General features: G+C 39.7%; 1 long non-coding RNA gene across 1 annotated transcript in view; it reads right to left on the bottom strand.

Annotated features, from left to right (window-relative positions):
* The window catches only part of LOC127493078 (uncharacterized), a 47,033-nt gene extending 30,458 nt beyond the window's left edge, over window positions 1-16,575 (bottom strand). Inside the window, exon 1 of the long non-coding RNA XR_016234243.1 lies at window positions 16,204-16,575. This is a non-coding gene — a long non-coding RNA (uncharacterized LOC127493078). The remainder of the gene's footprint in view (window positions 1-16,203) is intronic.
* Between the last annotated feature and the right edge of the window lie 3,126 nt (window positions 16,576-19,701).

Here is a 19,701-nt window from a genome sequence, read left to right as displayed (position 1 = left end):
TTTATTACTGACTCCTAACTCCTCATCTTGCCAATGCAGATCTGGGATACTGAAGATGATGGCTGAAGTGATTAAGTCCCTGCCACCCATGTAGGAGACCTGAATTGTGTTTCCTGTGTGTGGCTCCTGCCCCAGGCCATCCACAGCCATTGTGGGCATTTGTGGAGTGAACCAGAGGATGTGAACTGGCTGTGTGTCTGTTTCTTTCTATCTCTCTCTGCCTCTGAAAGACAAAGGATGGATGGATGGATGGATGGATGGATGGATGGAAGGAAGGAGGGAAGGAGACAAATGAAGAGGGAAAGGGAAAAAAGAAGAGGGGAAGGGAGATGGGAGAGGGAAGGGCAGGGCAGGACAGGACAGAAGAGAAGGAAGGGGAGGGAATAGAAGAAGAGGGGAGAGGGGAGGGAGTGGAGGAGAGGGGGAGATGAGAGGAGGGGAGAAGAGGGGAGAGGAAAGGAGAAGAGAGGAGGGGAGAAGGGAGGGAAGGGGAGGGGGAGGTAGAAGGGAAGGGGAAAGGAGAGGACAACAGAAGGGAGGGGAAGGAAGAGGAGAAGAGAAGATAAAGGCAGGGAGGAGAGAGGAGAGAAGAGGAGAAGAGAACAGAGAAGGGAGGAGGGGGAGAAGAAAGGAGGAGAGAGGGGAATGAAGGAGAGAGGAGAGGAGGGGAGGGATGGGGATAGGAGAGGTGAGGAGAGAGGAGAGGTTAAGGGAGGGGAGAGGAGCGGAGGGGAAGGAAGGAGAAAAGAGAGGAGGGCAGAAGATAAGGGAGGGGAGAGGGGAAGGGAGGGGAGAGTGGAGAGGAGGAGATGAGAAGGTAGAGGAGGGGAGGAGGGGGCGGAGAGGAGAAAAAAAGAGCAAAGCATCAGGAAGACTGAGTTGACTGACATATGGCTGAATTAGGAAGGTTCTTGATAATCTGTTCATTGTGTCTCACCATTTTGTAATTTCCCTGTGTTGAGTCCCAGTGATGAGACTTAAATAATAGTATCAGTACACTGTTAGGGAGCCAAATGCCTAATATCTTGAAATTAACTAAAAACATGGCCACTCATTCTCAGGATGCCAACATTTTTATTAAGTGTCTTGGAATCCCGAATGATTAAATCAAGTAGAATATAACATTCCTTCCTAGATTGCATGAGTTTTGTCCATAGTCTTCCTTAAATGATCTTTCATTACAAATTCATTATTATATTCTCCAGGATTCTGTTTCTGTTACTAATTCAAGAGCTTTATGAAAAGCCTGTACTCTTAAACTAAACCTTTAATTAACTGAATAAACTTTAATTTAGGGGCAGGCATTATGGCATAATGGGTTAATCCTCCACCTGCAATACTAGCATCCCATATGGGTGCTGGTTCGAGTCCCAGCTGATCCACTTCAAATCCAGCTCCCTGCTAATGCACCTGGGAATGAAGTGGAAGATGGCCCAAGTGCTTCAGTCTCTACACCCATGTAGGAGACCTAGATGAAGCTCCTGTCTCCTGACTTCACCCTGGCCCAGCCCTGGCTATTGCAGTCATTGGGGAGAAACAATGGACAGAAAATTTCTCTCTTTGTACCTCCTCCTTCCTCTGTAACTCTGACTTTCAAATAAATAAAAGTAAGTCTTTAAAAAACTGAATTCAATAAATGTCAAAATTTGGACATCAATAATATTCTAAGAGCTTTTTTGTGGCATGTATGTACCTTTTTCAAAAACTGATTTTCCTATCAGTAGGTAATAACTACCTAAAAAAGGAAATACACCTGAAGTGTCATCCATTTAGATACCTAGTATAAATAATGCTGGGATTAAATGCTCACCACCCTGATTTAATCATTTCACGCTGTATACATATACTGAAATATCACACTGTACCACAAAAATATTTGCAACTATTACATGTTAATCAAAAATAAATATTGAGTTAAAACAAACAAATGGACAAAACAACAACAAAACAACCTCAGTGCTCTCGTCTGGAAAGTGGGAATAAACACCCTGCAGAAACATCAAAAGGACAACATGTTCATGGATATAAGACAACATTTTGTGCTTGGTGAATGGATTTCATTACTTTCAGAAAATAATTGTGATGTGATTCTCAATCCATGTACAATACTTTTTTCTGATGCATTTTTGGTGAAATACACTAGAGAATAAAGTTCATATAAATGCATTAAAATCCCAATCTACACTGTTAACACTGTTCTTTCATATTCATTAATCTGATCCCTCAAATAAAAGGAAAAGAAAGGTTCTTCTTTGTGTCATAAACTGTTTCTCAAAGACTATTTCACAGGGCACAGTCCCATAATAAATTGCCTTTAAACAGGCCTCTGTCGTCGAATATGTGTCAGAAAGGATGTATACTATAATTTCCTCTTACAAATTTACAAAGTATTAAAATTTTGTGAAGTCCTACACTGAATAACTTGTCGATTTCACTTAACCCAGCACTTTCCAAACTTGTGTAATGATTAACACTTTAGGGATTTTTAAGAAGCATAACATAGATTGGCTGCAGCAAAATTCTCTGAAAAGGTTTTAGGAACTTAGATATAATACAACAAAATAGAGTAAGATAACTGATATTACTATTCATATATATATGCAGCTCCTCTCTTCTCCCCTCCCTTATCCTCTCCTTTCCCCTTCTATGCCACAGTGCTTTGGCATAGCAGGTAAAGCATTCCCCTGCAGTGCCAGCGTCCCATATGGGCGCAGGTTCCAATCCCGGCTGCCCCACTTCTGATCCAGCTCTCTGCTGTGGCCTGGGAAAGCAGCACATGAGCCACCTGGAAGAAGCTCCTCGTTCCTGGCTTCAGATTGGCCCCAGCCATTGCAGCCATTTGGGGAGTAAACCAGAGGATGGGAGACTTTCACTCGCTCTCTCTCTCGCTCGCTCTTTCTCTTGTTCTTTCTCTCTCCTTCTGCCTCTCTGTAACTCTGCCTTTCAAACAAAAATCTTTAAAAAAAAAAATCTGAAACAAACATATGCATGGTAATTTATTGCTTCCTCTGAATTGTATTTAACTATTGACATTTTAAAATAGCCTGAGCTACCACATTCAGGGCTCAATGGGGCCTTCAAATGTCTAATTCTGCTTTTAATACCTACAAATAAATTTGCTGTAATATACATTCTAAAATTATGAGGAAAGGACTCAAAAGCAATCACTTCAAATTCTACCTATGGCAAAACATATTAGCACATATACAGAGAGTTTATGATCACTTAAAATACATTTCCTGAAAGAAAGAATGTTTTGAACCAAGTAAGTATAAAAAGCAATCACAGGACTTGGAGGATTCCAAGTTCCAATGATATATTTTTAAATAAAAGTGATGACACAAGATATTCATACTTTCTTATAGGAAAATTTGAAGTTAACTACACATTAGTTGCATGAAGAAACACTGAAATAATGAAAAAATGTGAAATTTGGAAAAACTGTGGCCTGCTTGAATGTATCTTTTGCATTTAATAACTAAGAAAAGGAAATTTATTTAAACTATATATTTATTTTCACCATTTCTGCAATGGAGATGTTGCTACATATCATGAATGGTTGACAAAATGAAAAGTTATTTGGTATGAAAAGCACCTAGTCCTATACTCTGCATTTTATAAAGTATCATAATTAATACATAACAATTTACTTTTAAACAAATCACCACAAAACTTGGTTTTATATGAACTGTTACCCATATTGATATATATAACACTATATATACATATTAAATAAATTTACTCTAAAGTAGAGACAGTGCTAAGAATTAAAGAATGATCAATGTAGTCTCAATTTTTACATAATGTCTTCTGTTCTGAATGGTACCTATCCACTATTCACACCCAAAAGATGTTTTTCTATAGGCTACCATATTTAATAATTCTGATACTAAAACATTAATTCTAATAAACAAGAATAATATATAGATATTTACAATATATTTAAATATCTGTAATTATGCAAAAATTGAAGAGCACAGAATTTAGGACTTTACTGGGCTTCTCCCCCCCACACATATTTCTCAATATGTAGATATGTTTCAGTTGCTAAGAATGAACTCAGACCCTGGCACAGACAATCAAATCTCTATCCAAAGATGGTCACTACATAAATAAAACTGGTTATGCAACAATACTATGCTTGTGATGACAGATAACTCTTCAAATGGTGTGAAAAAGAGAATGACTAATTTTACACATACAGGTTAACTATTTAGATATAATTTAATTGTTTTAATAACATTCGTTAGACATTTTCCTGAGATGACAATGTTTCATTTTATTCTAGTCTTCTTACTTTCCAAGTCTTGTATATTAATATATTTTAACAATATATTTTTGAGGGGCCAGCACTGTAGCGTAGCAGGTTAAAGCCCTGACCTGCAGTGCCAGCATCCCATATGGGCACCGGTTCTAGTCCTGGCTGCTCCACTCCTGATCCAGCTCTCTGCTGTGCCTGGGAAAGCAGTAGAAGATGGCCCAAGTCCCTGGGCCCCTGCACCCGCGTGGGAGATCCAGGGGAGGCTCCTGACTCCTGGCTTCGGATGGGTGCAGCTCCAGCTGTCGTGGCCATCTGGGGAGTGAAACGGTGGATGGAAGACCTCTCTTTCTATAACTCTTTAGAATAAATAAAATAAATGTTTGAAAAAAGATATTTTTGAAAAAATGTAAGAATGCAGTATTTAAGTGTCACCAGAATTACAGGGCAAGTAAAAGCCATCTATAAGTGCTGAGCAATTATCTAGTAACACTGTGACCTGTGTGCATCCGCACGTGCACACGTGCACATGTATCAGGCATGTACCATGTCTGATGTATATACATTAACCATTTACAGTGGCAAAAGTATACAAATATTATATCTATTTTATCGCTTGGCTTCTAGATATATTCCACTTTTATTTATTGATCACAGCCAATACTTCTACTGTTTTGGAAAGAAGTATTGCCAACCCTGAATATTTTAAAAATATTTGCCTATCTGAAAATAAAAACGTAAGCCCCACACTTCCTGTGAATTAATGTTACTTTGACTACTCATAATATTGAGCAAGTTTTGATATGATTATTAGCATTTTTCATTTTGTGGATTGTGATGTTTGTCCACTTTTATTAGACTTCTGTCTATCTTTTTAATTATTATTTATAAATATTTATTAAGAATACTGATTTTGCATGAAACATAGTTTAGAGATACCTCAGAAATCTGAATATAGCCCTACCATACAACCCAGCCATCCCACTCCTCAGGATTTACCCAAGGGAAATTAAATTGGCAAATAAAAGAGCTATCTGCACTTACATGTTTATTGCAGCTCAATTCACAACAGCTAAGACATAGAATCAACCTAAACGCCTGTCAACAGAAGACTGGATAAAGATGCTATGGGATATGTACTATATGGAATACTGCAGAGCAATTAAAAAAATGAAATCTGATCATTTGGAAAAAGATGGAGGAATCTGGAAAACATCATGCTGAGTGAAATAAGCCAGTCCCAAAGAGACACCTATCATATCTTCTCTCCGATTTGTGACAACTAACTGAGCACCTAAAAGGAAACCTGTAGAAGTGAAACTGACACTACAAGAAACAATGACTTGATCAGCACTTGTCCTATCGAAGAACAGCTTACTATTTTATTCTTTTTAGTATTTTCTTTTTTTACTTAATACCATTGGTTGAACTCTTTACTTAACACAGAATTATTCTTAGGTGTTTAAATCCAATTGAAAATTGATCCCTGTTAAAAAAATAAGATTGGGAATGAGAGAGGGAGGAGATGTATTGTTGGGCACATGCTCCCTCAAACTTATCCCTAAAGGTAAAGCTAAAACCTTGCCATGGGACTCCAAATCCCATTAAGTTGGCAGGTACCAATGCCATCTTACTAGTTAAAGTGATCAGTTTAAGTTCATAACTGATCATAAAGATAGGATTAAGCGTCAAAGGGATCACATAAATAAGACAAAGTGTCTGCTAATAATAATAGATAGAATTAAAAAAAGAGAGAGAGAGAGAGAACGACGCAACATGGGAAGTGGGCCACACAAGCAGACTCATAGAATGGTAAATGTCCCAAACAGCACTCTGACCTCAGAATCAGCCCTTATGGCATTCAGATCTGGCAAAAAAGCCCATGAGAGCATTTCAGGCATGGAAAGCCAAGAAACTGTATCAAAAATATGATCTAAATAAAAGATCTCTGTGAAATTCCTGTGGAAAGAAGGGGCCATCAAAGGAAAAAAGTACCTTTCTCTGAAGGGAGGAGAGAACTTCCACTTTGATTACAGCCCTGTCTAAATAATGTCAGAGTTTGTGGACTCAAGAGGCTTCCATAGCCTTGGCAGCTCATGACAAGAGCCTCGGGTGATCACAGATGTCATAAATAAGAGTGTTAATTGTTAAATCAACTACAGGAGTCACTGTGTACTTGCTCCCCATGTAGGACCTCCATCCTTAATGTGTTGTATTGAGAATTAACTGTAAAACTACTCTTCAAACAGGACTTTATGCTTTGTGTGCCTATGTGTGGTGTAAACTTTTTAAATCTTTACTTAGTATGAGTTGATCTTCTGTATACAATTAAAAATGAATCTTAATGAAGAATGGGATGGGAAAGGGAGTAGGAGGTGCGATGATTTGGGGGTGGGAGGGCAGGTTTGGGGGAAAAACCACTATAATCCAAAATTTATATTTATTAAATAAAAGCTTTCTATAAAAAAGAAAATATTTCTTTGCTTGGTGACATTTTTTCAAATTCATTGTTATAACATTTATCAGCACTTGAAATTTTAAAGAACATCTTTAATTTCTGAGAGCAATGTCTTATTTTATTAGTAACTCGTGGCTTTCATCTTAAGAACACTGCAATCTTGTATTTTTCAGGAATAGACCTTCAATGTCTGCAATATCTTAATTTAAAAGACACTGCAATAGCTTAATATACGGCATTCATTAAGTAAGAAGATTTGATCTAAAAGAAACATTGAAAATTGTGGGGAGGGAAAGAAAAACAAAAAATGCTTTGAACCTTGGTACTAGTCTTACTAGTTGAATATAATTTAAGGGCTAAGTTTCCTTGCAACAAAGGCAAAAAAGAAAATTGAGTGTCAGAATTGTTTTGATTTTTTTATAAATTTATTCATTTATATAAAAAACAGATTTCTTGTTTTTCATAGATACAGTTGGTATTTTATTTTTAACTGGAAAGTACATGTAGCATGGGTACTTTTCTAAGAACTTAATATCAAACGATTGCATGGATTTTTGTGCAAGGCACTGTGCAATGGATTCATTCATTCGTTCACTGATTCATTCATTCACACAGTGCACAGTGTTTCAGCACCTCTCACCTGACTTGACGAGGTTCTGGCTTTAGCTATGAGACCATTCTCTGGATTCTGAGCACAAATCACTCCTTCATTATTGCACGATGGTTCAATCCACACCTCCAACTGCATTACCCAAAGAAACCCAAGAACAAAATTGACAGCATTTGTATAATACATAGGGTTCTTTCGGTTGCTAGAAAAATAAGAAACAATTCAAGGTAGATTTTTTCAAGAGTGACTCATGGATATTTCATGACATTATTGCCTCCAAGCAAACACTGAAACAATCAGAAAAGGCAGAATCAGGGCTGGCGCCATGTCACAGTGTGACGCACTGCAGCCTCCACCTGCAGCGCCAGCTTCCCGTATTGAGCACTGGTTTGAGACTCAGTGCTCCACTTCCCATCCAGCTCCCTGCTAATATGCTTGAGGAAGCAACAGATGGCCCAAGTGCTTAGGCCCCTGCCACCCACATGTGAGACTTGGATGGAGTTCCAGGCTCCTGGCTTTGGTTTTCCCCAGCTTTGGCCGTGGCACTGATTTGGGGAGTGAACCAGAAGGTAAGACATCTCTGTCTCTCCCTCTCTCCCTGTAACTCTGCCTTTCAAATAAATAAATATTTTAAAAAGAAAGAAAGAAATGGCAGTATCAAAGCAACCCCAGAAGCCTCAATACCAGGAGTCTGTGGTCTTGGCTGCACCTCAGAAGCATCAGGTCAGATTGTTTTAAAGTGTACTGGTCAGGCCTCATCCCCAACCAGTTACATCACACATTCTGAGCCCAACGTCCATGCAGCAGTATTTTAAGAGCCACAGCTGATGTTAACACACAAGCACCTTTAAATTTCTCTGAGGGCTTCATTTGCATGGTAACTCTGCAAACATCTTCTGTGTCTGTGTTCCTCTCACTTTAGCAAGTAGAATCTCAGGATGGGACAAGGCAGCTGGTCCAACTGAACTATGATGTACACCACTGGCTGGATGAGTCATAGCCTTACTGGAGTCTCATAAACCAGATACAGCACATAGTATTATGGCCAATGTTCAGGTTGCCTAGGAATGAAGACAGTCCTGGAACATGAGACTCTGAGTGTTACAATGGGGACAGTCCAAGACAAACTATGACACCTGGTCATCTTTCCAGCAAGCTACCCCTGTGGGCCAGGGTAAAGGGAGTTCTTGAGAATGGGATGGGGAAGTCCAGTGACTCCATAGCACTTTATCACATTATACAATCTGCATGCTTCAGAATGCATACCATGTCAAGTATGACATGACTGTTGTTTGGAGGGATGAAGGGGCACAAAGGCACGTGGGCGTGGTGATTTATTTAGTAACACTATAAAGCATTAAAGTTTAATACGACAGAAGCAAGTGTTTGGTGTAGTAGTTGAGATGCTACTTGGGACACTTGCATCCCATATCAGAGAACCTGGGTTCAAGTCTCAGCTCCACATGTGATTCTAGTTTCCTACTGATGCAAACCCCAGTGAGGCAGCAGGTGATGGCTCAAGTACTTGGGTCCCTGCCACCCGTATAGAAGAGCCAGATCTTTTTCAGGTTCCTGCCTGGCCCAGCTCCTGCTGTTGAATGCATTTAGAGTAAACCAGCAGGTGATAGCACTCACACTCATTTCTCTCTCCCTCACTCTCTGCCTTTCAAATAATAAAAAAGTTTAATACAATCTCATGGTATTTTATGTACTATAATACATAGAACAGATCAAACTGGGGTGAATTTGGTGATTTGATTATAATTTTTTATGACTACAGTGTACCGAGCAGCAAAAATCTTAAATATGTATAGTGAAAGAAATAACTTTCACTTTATACATCTTGTTCCAGTGCTCTAAGATACTCTACATCCACTCCATAATTAAAACTAAAAGACACAAACTTGCAAATGTAAACTGTGTCTGACATGCTATCTCTAACAGTCAACCATCGTCCTTTTTCCGTAGATTACAATAAAAGCTTGATGAGAATGAGGCATTTTTAACTGTAAAATGGCGTGCTATTTCCAGTGCCTCTTTCTGTTCTTTTCTAGTCTGCCTTTGCCAAATGATGATTACTTTAATTATTTTAAATCAGTAGACTAAGAGATTGTTTGGTCATGAAGTGATAACAAGAGAGGTGTAAATGCTGGCTCACACAGGAGATTTTTCTGACTACAATAGCATATCAAGAAAAGGATCACAACAGCCTCTTAAATTATACCCTCTGTGGAGAGCATAAATCATCATTCGATGCAGCAGGCGTTCTGGAAATCCACAGCACAGCTTCAGCAGCAGCAGCAAGATCTAGAGGTCCCCAGGATTCCCAGACCAAAATAAACAATGCCAATGACACGAGGCTTTTGGGAACACAGAATGTAATTTGTTATATATGAGAACACTGGGTATGTTGAAAATTTCCCTTCAGAAATACAAAGGAGAGGACTGTAGAAGATTTAAGGCTGGAAGTTTAACCCTGACTTAAGATACGTTCTGCAAAGGAAAACCAGTGTCCTTTGAGTGTCAAAGAGCTGATCAATATAACGCCAAGCAAACTAAGAACAACTGCCATCCCACTGCCAGGAACCATAGCTACAAAACTCCCAGTTGAAACAGGTGCAAATGACCGCCTGTGATAGAAGTCTTGAGAAACGCCTTGTGCAAGAAATAATCTTCCTGTATGAGTTTGAAAGCAACCAGGCCTCAAAATGTGGATGCCTCAAGAGAGATGATAATCATGTGGGTAATAAATGCTAAAATCTCAAAGATTAACTACAAGTAAAGAAACACAAAAATAGAGGACAATGTTCTTCCCAAGGGACACTGTGACTCTTTTGAGCTACAGTATTCTGTTTTGCCTCCCTTTTACATCTGTAATTCCTTAATTAGGCAATGGGAAATGGTTTATGGTCCTAAAAACACTCAAATTACCAAGTAGAATAGCAGGCCAAAAGCCAAAAAAAAAAAAAAAAAAACTATAATAAAACTGATTGTTCAATTAGAAAGAAAACAATTAGATTAAGTGTAAATTTTAGTAACCTTACCTTAAAACATTTCTGATTTAATTTTACCTACAATTTAGTGTTATTTATCTCAGAATTTACACTAAGTGTACTCTTCTCTCAATAGAAAAGTCAGCTGCTAAAACCACTTTGTCACAGAAACTCTGAGACCCCAGTCCTTCAGGAAGTACTTGGCAGTTTTCCATTGATTTCCTTGTCCCCATCCCCCTGAAACACTCTTGTTTGGATGGCACTCTGATGTTCAGGAATGCTTTCCACGTTTTGCTAACCTTTCCCTCCTCTGGACATGAGGTCTCTGTTTAGAGCAGCCATCTGAATTCCTAGGTTGGGGGATTCCTCTCCTTTCTCCTCCCTTCCCTCTTGTTTCTAACCAACAACTCAGCCTGGCTCCCAGGCAAGCTTTCTGTTATAAAACCTGTGTTGAACCAAATGCAAAATCACCAGGTCTGCTTGACATTTGGGTTACCTCAGCTAAATACTCCAGCTGAGTAACACCCGCTCATGACCACCTGAGACCCATGTCCGATGCAAGAAAGGATCCAACAGTCTTGACAGATGCTTTTCAGAGTCCGTGTGGTTTCATGTCAGTTGTGTTTCCCATTCCTGCAAGCTCAGCCCCTCCAGTCCTCTGTCCCAGAGCTCTAGACGCTCACATTCACGTCCCCTTTGGATATAAGCCCTTCACCTATAATTATGCCCCACAGAACTAGTAGCCCATTCATCCACAGGTCATACTTTTAGAACTGGAAAAACAAACTTAAGGTTTCTCTTTCATGTGTATCATTAGGGAAAGGAAGGGAGGGATGGATGGAGGGAGGAAGGGAGAGAAAGAAAGGAAGGAAGAAAGAGAAAGGAAGAGAGAGAAAGAAATTAATAGGAAAGCAAGCAAGAAAGCAAGAAAGCAAGAAAGAAAGAAAGAAAGAAATTTGAAATCTCAGCAACTCTTTCTGAGAAAAGTCCAGTAATCATCTTGCCTGGACAAACAAAGGCCTAATGGCTCCTGGACTGATATATCCTCTTCCAAATCCCCACAGACTGAGATAAGAAAACTAGTCCAAAGGAAGACAGCATAAATATGTGGTCTCCTTCTCCACATTTGAGAGTACAAATGAGGCAAAAAAAAAAAAAATCTGGACTCCATGCAGTTTTTTCATAGCGTGCATTTGCCATGAACGCTCTGAAGACCTTCTGTATTTACAAACTTGATTGATTCCTGCTTTCTGCAACTCGTCTGTATTTTTTTACATGGCAAAACTGTGTGGGAACTCAGAATTTCTGCAAATGCAAAAAGTAAATTCTGGAGCTGAGGGCCCCCAGGTGTCTCTCTAGGTGCACACACCTGTCTCCTTGGTTGCAGGGTAGTTCTAGGGACAAGAGTGGGCCTAGCCTCCGAACTGGGGAGGGGAGGAAAACTGCTGACTCCTGGAGAACCTGTAGCAAGAACTTAAATCAAAGCCTCCAATCCAGGGATCTAAAGGCAAAACCCTTAAAGCCCTCAAATGCATGCCCAAACAAAACCCTAAGGCATGCAAAAAGATAAGGAAGCTTTGAGAAATGAAAGAAGTAAAAAGTACCTGAGGCTTTGAGATTGCTGTCACTCACCTGGAACAAATTAGAGACAGACAGGAGGATCTGAATCACACACTGTCATCAGAGAACCAGAAATAAACCAAGTTAAATTTTAGAAATCTCCTTATACCCTAGAGAAAGGAAGCAGAAGCTGAGTAATTGAATATGCGTGCTCATTAAGACACATCACGCTTGTCTTAAGTGACTACCTCTTCATGGTCTATCTAATTATCTAGGACCACTATAAATCCACAGCCTTACGACATAGTAGTAAACAGTCTATTCATAGGGTGACATATTCAGGGGCTGAAAGCTTGCTGGTAAAATACTGACAATATTTGTGAAGAGTGATGCATGATCTCTAAAAGACAGGAAGGGGGCCTATGACAGTTAGGAACACCCCAGCAAGGAAGTCAGGAAAGCAACCGTTTCCATAATCATAACAGGAACCAGGCGAAATTAGAGAAGAAGAAAAAAACATATGAGGGAAGATTCTAAGAGAAGTAATCATTTTGAAAAGTCAAATTTCTGTCTCTTAGATTAAGTCACGGGTCAGCATGACCCAGAGTGAACCCACTCCGCTGACCCTGTCCTTTCACTCGTTGCATGGGGACAAAACCTTTAGGACCAGCAAGGACTCGGGAGCTGCTGCATCTGTTCTACCAAGGGCTGAGTCAATTAGTGAGAGGATGAAGGGTTTAGTTGCCATGGCTCTCTGACCTAAGCAAGATGACTCTGGGAGTAATTGGGCAGGTAAGACCGGTCCCATCTGCCCCTGCCTTACCCCCATGGAGATGACTGTCCTGTAGGTGTCCAAGTGGAAAAACACAAGCCCCCAAACCAAAAAGGTTACCTTCCCTTTTCACATATAATAGTAAACCAAGCCCAGTCAATGTTAACAGAGCTCACAGTCTCCCTGATGAAATTAAAAATCAAGGTCACAAGGCTGGCATTGTGGTGTATCGGGTAAAGCTACACCACCTGCAACACTGGCATCCCAAATGGGCACCAGCTGAAATCCACTTCTGATCCAGCTCCCTGCTAATGCACCTGGGAAAGCAGCAGAGAATGGCCAAGGTACTTGGATCTCTGCTCCCATATGAGGAACCCAGAAGGAGCTCCTGGTACCTGGCTTTGGACCAACCCAGCTGCAGAAGTTGCAGCCAATTGGAGAATAAACCACTGGATGGAATATCTTTATCTCTCTCTCTGTAACTCTGCCTTTCAAATTAATTAATTTTAAAAAATCAAGGTGACTTGTGATAAGGTACTCCTGTATTATCTCTCACTAATATAAAAATCGTTCTTCAAAAAGGTTCATGTAAAATGCATATTATTAAAAGGAAAAGGCTGGATATGTAAGGACCTCTGTCCTTAATATGTTGTACTATGTGAATTAACGGTAAAACTACTACCCAAACAGTACTCTATACTTTGTGGGTCTTTGTGGGTTCAGTCTGTTGAAACCTTTACTTAGTGTATACTAAGTAGATCTTCTGTATATGAAGATAATTGAAAATGAATCATGATGAAGAATGGGATGGGAGAGAGAGTGGGAGATGGGATGGTTGTGGGTGGGAGGGAGGTTATGTGGGGAAAAAGCCACTATAATCCAAAAGTTGTACTTTGGAAATTTATATTTATTAAATAAAAGTTGAAAAATATGTAAGAAAACTTTTAGCTGCTTTGAATAGATTCATTATTTTGATGTGGCAATGAAATGATTCACATCAAATTGTAAAAAAAAAAGGAAAAGGCTGGGCATGGATTTCAAAATTCTGCACCAAAACAAATTTAACTTTTAATTTCATTCTTCCCTGAACTTTTTGAAACCTGTTCATACTTCCAATTTCATGGTTTCTTGCAAGAGAACAATAGCCTTTTGACACCAGTCTGACACTCAATTTCAATCGTCTAATCCTAAACACTGATTTTACCAATCCTGGTATACTTCATGTAGGAATATGAGACTTGGAATAAATGATTGAGGATGGAGATTCTCTCCCCACCCTCAAACTGAAACACTCCACCATCTTATGTGCTCTCAAAATCATGTCTATTTCATTATGTTTACACAAGTTCTCACTTCATACATTTAAACATCAATACCAGGGAATGGCATTATCATCTTCCATAAGACTCATTCTCTGACTTTGGAATCCTTTCAAAATGACAAATACCAAAGCCTGGGAGACCACTGGTATAGACCCATGAATACTCAACAGTATCGACACATGGATTCAAGAACATGCATTGAAACAGAGCCCTCTGACAGCACCTAAAATTGCTGAAACAGAGCTTCAACTGGAGTATCTCCATAGGGATTCTCAATGTGCTGAGCTCTGTGAGAAAATTCAAAAATTCACCACCTCATTTTCAAGGTGTGAATATGTCACATCATTATGCATTAGTTACAGTGCACTAGTAGTGCACTGGGACCAACTATGACAGAGGGCATTTTCATAGCAATTCTGGACATAACTAGAGCTACCACCACCTCATGTCACAAGGGGGACAAAAGACTATAGGTGTCAACATGTGTTGAAATACTTATTAAAATTCTGCATTCAACCCATCACTTACCCACAGATAGGAAACTAGATCTCCAGTGCTACAAATGAACTTAGGAGAAAAGAAAATTTCACTTTTAAATGCACAAAAAGACTGAAGTTTAAATATCTTCCTCTCTAAGCTTTTAGCCCATAAGATTAACAGAACCCTGCCTATTAGGATGAAATAAGGCATGATTAATTTTATCCACCATAGTTTAGACAATAAATATTATGTTATTTCTCTTTTCAAATCAGTCAATAAAGTTATGACTAGTAACAATTTAAGATTTAGTGTGGATGTAAGTCGGACAAACGACTACCTCATCCTAAAATATATTCAACAATCAATTTTCTTGACTATCTTATTTTGCTACATTTCCTGATTTCAGATCTTCATTTGTTTAGGAGAGTTTTACAAATCTGTAAGCATTTTTACCATTGGACAAGGATTAACTGAACTATATTTATGGATTCTACATATATACATATGTGGAATATGCGTGTACATACATGTAGAAATGTAAAACGTAATCAATATTTACACAATGGCAGAGAGAAAAATAGTCAATAATCAACATAAACTATTAGTAACATAGAATGTTATTGTTTTATTACTGTTCCATATAAACATGGTATAAATGATCTATAACACTAGTGGACTCATTTATCAAGAATACCATAATGAACTGGAATAGAAAATGACAAATTCGTTTGTATCTGTATATGTGTTACTATCTTCCTTTTGCATCTTTTGAAGAAACACATTTCAAATTGTTTTTCCTGTTTTAAAAAGTTACTCTAGAAATCTAAATAATACACAAGGGGCAAGCATTTGGCACAATGGTTAAGATACCACTTGGGGTGACTGCACCCCATATTGGAGGATGTGTGTTTGAGTTCCAGCTTTGTTTCCAATTCCAGCTTCCTGCTAATGAGCCCTCTAGGACAATCAGTGGTGGCCAAAATGCTTAGATTCCTGCCACCCACATGGGAAATCTGGACTGAGTTCTGGGTTGCTGGCTCCCAGCCCTGGCTGTGGCAAGGATTAGGGGAGTGAACCAGCAAATGGAAGATCTCCCTCTGTCTCTCAAATAAATAGATATGTTTTAAAATATACAAAATAAGAAAGGAAGAATATTCATCAATATAGGAGAAAACTTAAAGAAGTTTATAAAACTAGTTTGCCCAGCCCTAAACAAACAAACAAAAAAAATTGAAAACATGTACATGGAACAAACATACACTTTTCCAAGAATGTAAGATTTACTTTGGAGGGGCAAGCAGTTATGACATCAGTTAGGATGCTCATATCTCACATCCAAGTGTCTGGGTTCAATTTCCGACTCCAGCTTCTTACTGATGTAGACCCTGGGAGGCGGCAGTGATGGCTCAGAGAGAGCTGGACCCCAACCACCCATGTGGGAGTCCTGAATTGGGTTCTCTGGATCCTGGCTGTAGTCTTGGCCCAGGCTCAGGGCATTTGGGAAGTGACCAGTGAATAAGAAGTCTGTGTGTGTGTCTATCTGTCTCTCTACCTCTGAAGTAAGTTTTAAAAATTACACATAAGTCACAAGGTTTCTAAGACAAATTTTGCTTTCTTAGTATATTCGGGCTGCTGTAACAAAACATTACAAGCACCAGAAATGTATTTCTCACTGTTCCTGAGGCTGACAAGTCCACGATAATGGCACCCGCAGATGTGGTTCCCAGCTCATAGATTCCCATCTTCTCACCGTTTTCTCACACAGCAGAGGAAGGAAGCAGGCTCTATGGTGGCTCCCGTAGAAGAGCACTAATTCCATTAACCATGACCTGGTCTGTCGCTCCCCCTCTTCACGGAGGAACGACACAGGACCCTGCGCTGTTCTTTTGTCTGCTCGGCCCTCCCCGGGTTTGCTGCTGGTTCTTCCCGGGTTGGCTGCCGATCCTTCCACCTCCGTGGAAGGGTGGCTCCCCCTGCCACTTTCCCCACTTCCACGGGGGAGCGGCACACCGCCGGCCGGCTCTCTCGGGGGCTGCTCAGATGTTATCCGGATGTTCCCCTTAGATGTTCCCAGTGCATGTTGTCTCTCTCCTCCTTTATAGTCCTCTTCCACCAATCCCAACTCTGCTACCCACACGCCGAGTACGCTGCTCTCCTCCAATCAGGAGCAGGATCAGCTCCTGCAGGTCATCACTCAAGTTGGCGAGAGGCAGCTGCGTAAAAGTTGTTTACTCCTCTCCCAGCGCCATATTGTGGGAGAGCAGATGCATAGAATAAGTCTTAATTCCAGTAACTTAGTCCAGTCTGGGTTGCTCCCCACACTGGTCACTTATCAAAGGCCTCACAGCCTTATACTATCTCATTGAAAACTAGGAATTTCAATGTATGAACTTTCAGACAGTGTTTACCAAATTTTCAGGGCAATTGATTCTAATACTACATAATCTGTTCTTTAGCATAGAAAGGGAAGGAAGGCATACATAATGTGGCTAGTACAACTCAATGAAGATGACAATGAAAGTAACTTTCAGACAAGTCTTACATGTGGACATTCTCTTAAGTCCCTTAAGTGAGTGAAGGCCATTCTTTCAGAGAAGCAAAGCAGGCTTTCAGGAAATTGGATCCCACTGGAAGGCAAACCGTGAAAGAGCCCCAGAAGTTACAACTGAAATGCTTTCCTTCCCAAATTACGGGGCTTCAGGTCCGTTAATTGCTAACAGACTGAATCTTATGAAGAGGCACAGGAGCAGGAATCTTGAGAGCTATTTCACAAAACACAGACTGTAGGTAACCATACGGCATCCCCTTGAAATGCCAGTGATGAAGGCAGATTCAGGAACCTCAGCCCAAACTTGCTGACTCAGAATTGCTCTGTGTTGAAGTCCAAGAAAGTCATTTTTAACAAGTTCTTCTACTGCTTCTTCTGACCAATAAAATTTAAAAACAATTACAGTGCCTAAAATGATGGCTCTACTAGTGGTTTATACCAAATAGAGGAACTGTTGCTCCCAATATTAGTTTCATCAAATAAGGCATTCGAATTATCAACTTGTTGGGGCTAGTGTTGCGATATAGTAGGTAAAGCCGCTACCTGCAACACTGGCGTCCCACATGGGTACCAGTTAATGTCCCCACTGCTCCACTTCCGATCCAGCTCCCTCTGATGGCCTGGGGAAAGCAGCAGAGGATGGTTGAAGTACCTGTGCCCATGCCACCCATGTGGGAGACCTGGATGAAATTCCTGGATCCCGGCTTCAGCCTGTCCTAGCCCTGGCCATAGAGGCCATCAGGGGAATGAACCAGTGGATGAAAGATTAGAGGATCTGTCTTGGAACCGGCGCTGTGGCAAAGTGGGTAAAGCTGCCGCCTGCAGTGCCAGCATCCCATATGGGCGCCAGTTCGAGTCCTGGCTGCCCCACTTCCAACCCAGCTCTCTGCTATAATCTGGGAAAGCAGTAGACGATGGCCCAAGTGCTTGGGCCCCTGCACTTGCATGGGTTACCCAGAAAAAGCTCCAGTCTACTGGCTTCAGATCAGCCCAGCTCTAGCCATTGCGGCCAATTGGGGAATGAACCAGCAGATGGAAGACCGCTCTCTCTCTGCCTCTCCTTCTCTCTGTGTGTAATTCTGACTTTCAAATAAATAAATAAATCTTTCTTTAAATAAAAGAATTATCAACTAGTCAAGAAATGGTACTTTCAGTTGAACAGGCCAGCATCTGTTTGTCTCTTTATCACTATGACTCTTTTCTGTTATATTTTGCAATGGTTCTTACTTTCATAAGTTTTATAAGAAGTTAAAATACCATTTTAATATGCTTATTTCTTTTTTATAAATCACCTTCAATGGCCTTTTCCTGTGGTATCACATGGATTATGATACAATACACACACAGTATTCATTCATTCAACAGCAAATATTTACATAGTGCCTGTTATTTAATTTACCCTGTACTAGGTGCTGTGTAAAATAATGAATTGTTTCACCATCTACCATATTCTGTTTGTGTTCTTTTTACCATTTCAAGAACTTTAGTAATAATCATATACTCTTAAATTCTGACAAAATAATCCTTCAGGCATTTTTAATGTCTTGCCTTGAATCAGTTATAGCTACATTAACTAAAGCTAATTAGCTAAATAGATGCAGGCAAGAACCTCAAGGACATTTTGCTTAGATAAAAACTTTCTGGATTTGCCTTTGGCTAGATTATACTCAATCAAGTTGTAATTGTATAAAAACAGCATTGTACTATTCAGATTTCGTAGGTGAAAATTCAAATCTGCTATAGAAGTAATTCCTTATTTTTGTTCATGTCATTTATTTTCCCATCTTCTATAAGAAAGTACAATTCCTTTTAATATGGAGACTTTGTGGTACAGTGGCTTAATCCGCTGCTTGCAGTACCAGCATCCTGTGTCAGTGCCTGTTTGAGTCCTGGCTGCTCAGCTTCTGATCACGCTTCCTGCTAATATGCCTGTGGAAGCAGCAGAAGATGGCCCAAGTATTGGGCCCTTGGCACCCATGTGGGAAACCAGGATGGAGTTCCTGGATCCTACCTTATGCCTGTCCCAGACCTGACTGTTGCAGGAATTTGGGGAGTGAACTAGTGAATGGAAGATCTCTCTGAGACTCACCCTTTCTTTATGTTGATCTGGCTTTTAAACAAATATATATATATATATATATATACACACACACATATATATACACACACATACACACACACATACATATAAGATGTGCAGATTTCCATTCATTCAATCAGTTATCTGACATTATTACAACACTCTAGTTATTTCTGAGGTGGTTAGGAGAGTAGAGAACAAAATTTAAGTTTTTGTACTCATTTCATGTAACTTACATAGTCATTAATTATTTTATTAATGTGTCATTAACTTTTGTTATTGAAATGATGAATATACTGGATACTATAATACTATTTAGGATATAATATTTCTTGTCAAGGTAGCTCATGATAGCTATAAATGGAAACAATTAACGAAAGTGTTTTTTTAATTCTTCTAGCTTTGAGTAACATGTTACTCAACTATTCAGTACTACAGTAAAATACCTGAAAAACTAACTTTATAAAAAGCATTATTTAGCTCACAGTGTTGAAGGCTCAAGTCCAACATCAGGTGGCTGCAATGGTTTACCCTCTGACAAGAGTTGGCAATCATGGAGCATGGAGTGTGCGAGAGGAACAATCTAATGGTGACACAAAAGGCAGTCAGTAGGTGAGCTA

The sequence above is a fragment of the Oryctolagus cuniculus genome, chromosome 5 (assembly GCF_051225735.1).
Source record: "Oryctolagus cuniculus isolate XC-2025 breed Fujian yellow rabbit chromosome 5, ASM5122573v1, whole genome shotgun sequence".
Classification (NCBI taxonomy): domain Eukaryota; kingdom Metazoa; phylum Chordata; class Mammalia; order Lagomorpha; family Leporidae; genus Oryctolagus; species Oryctolagus cuniculus.
This window is presented reverse-complemented; position numbering and strand designations above follow the sequence as displayed.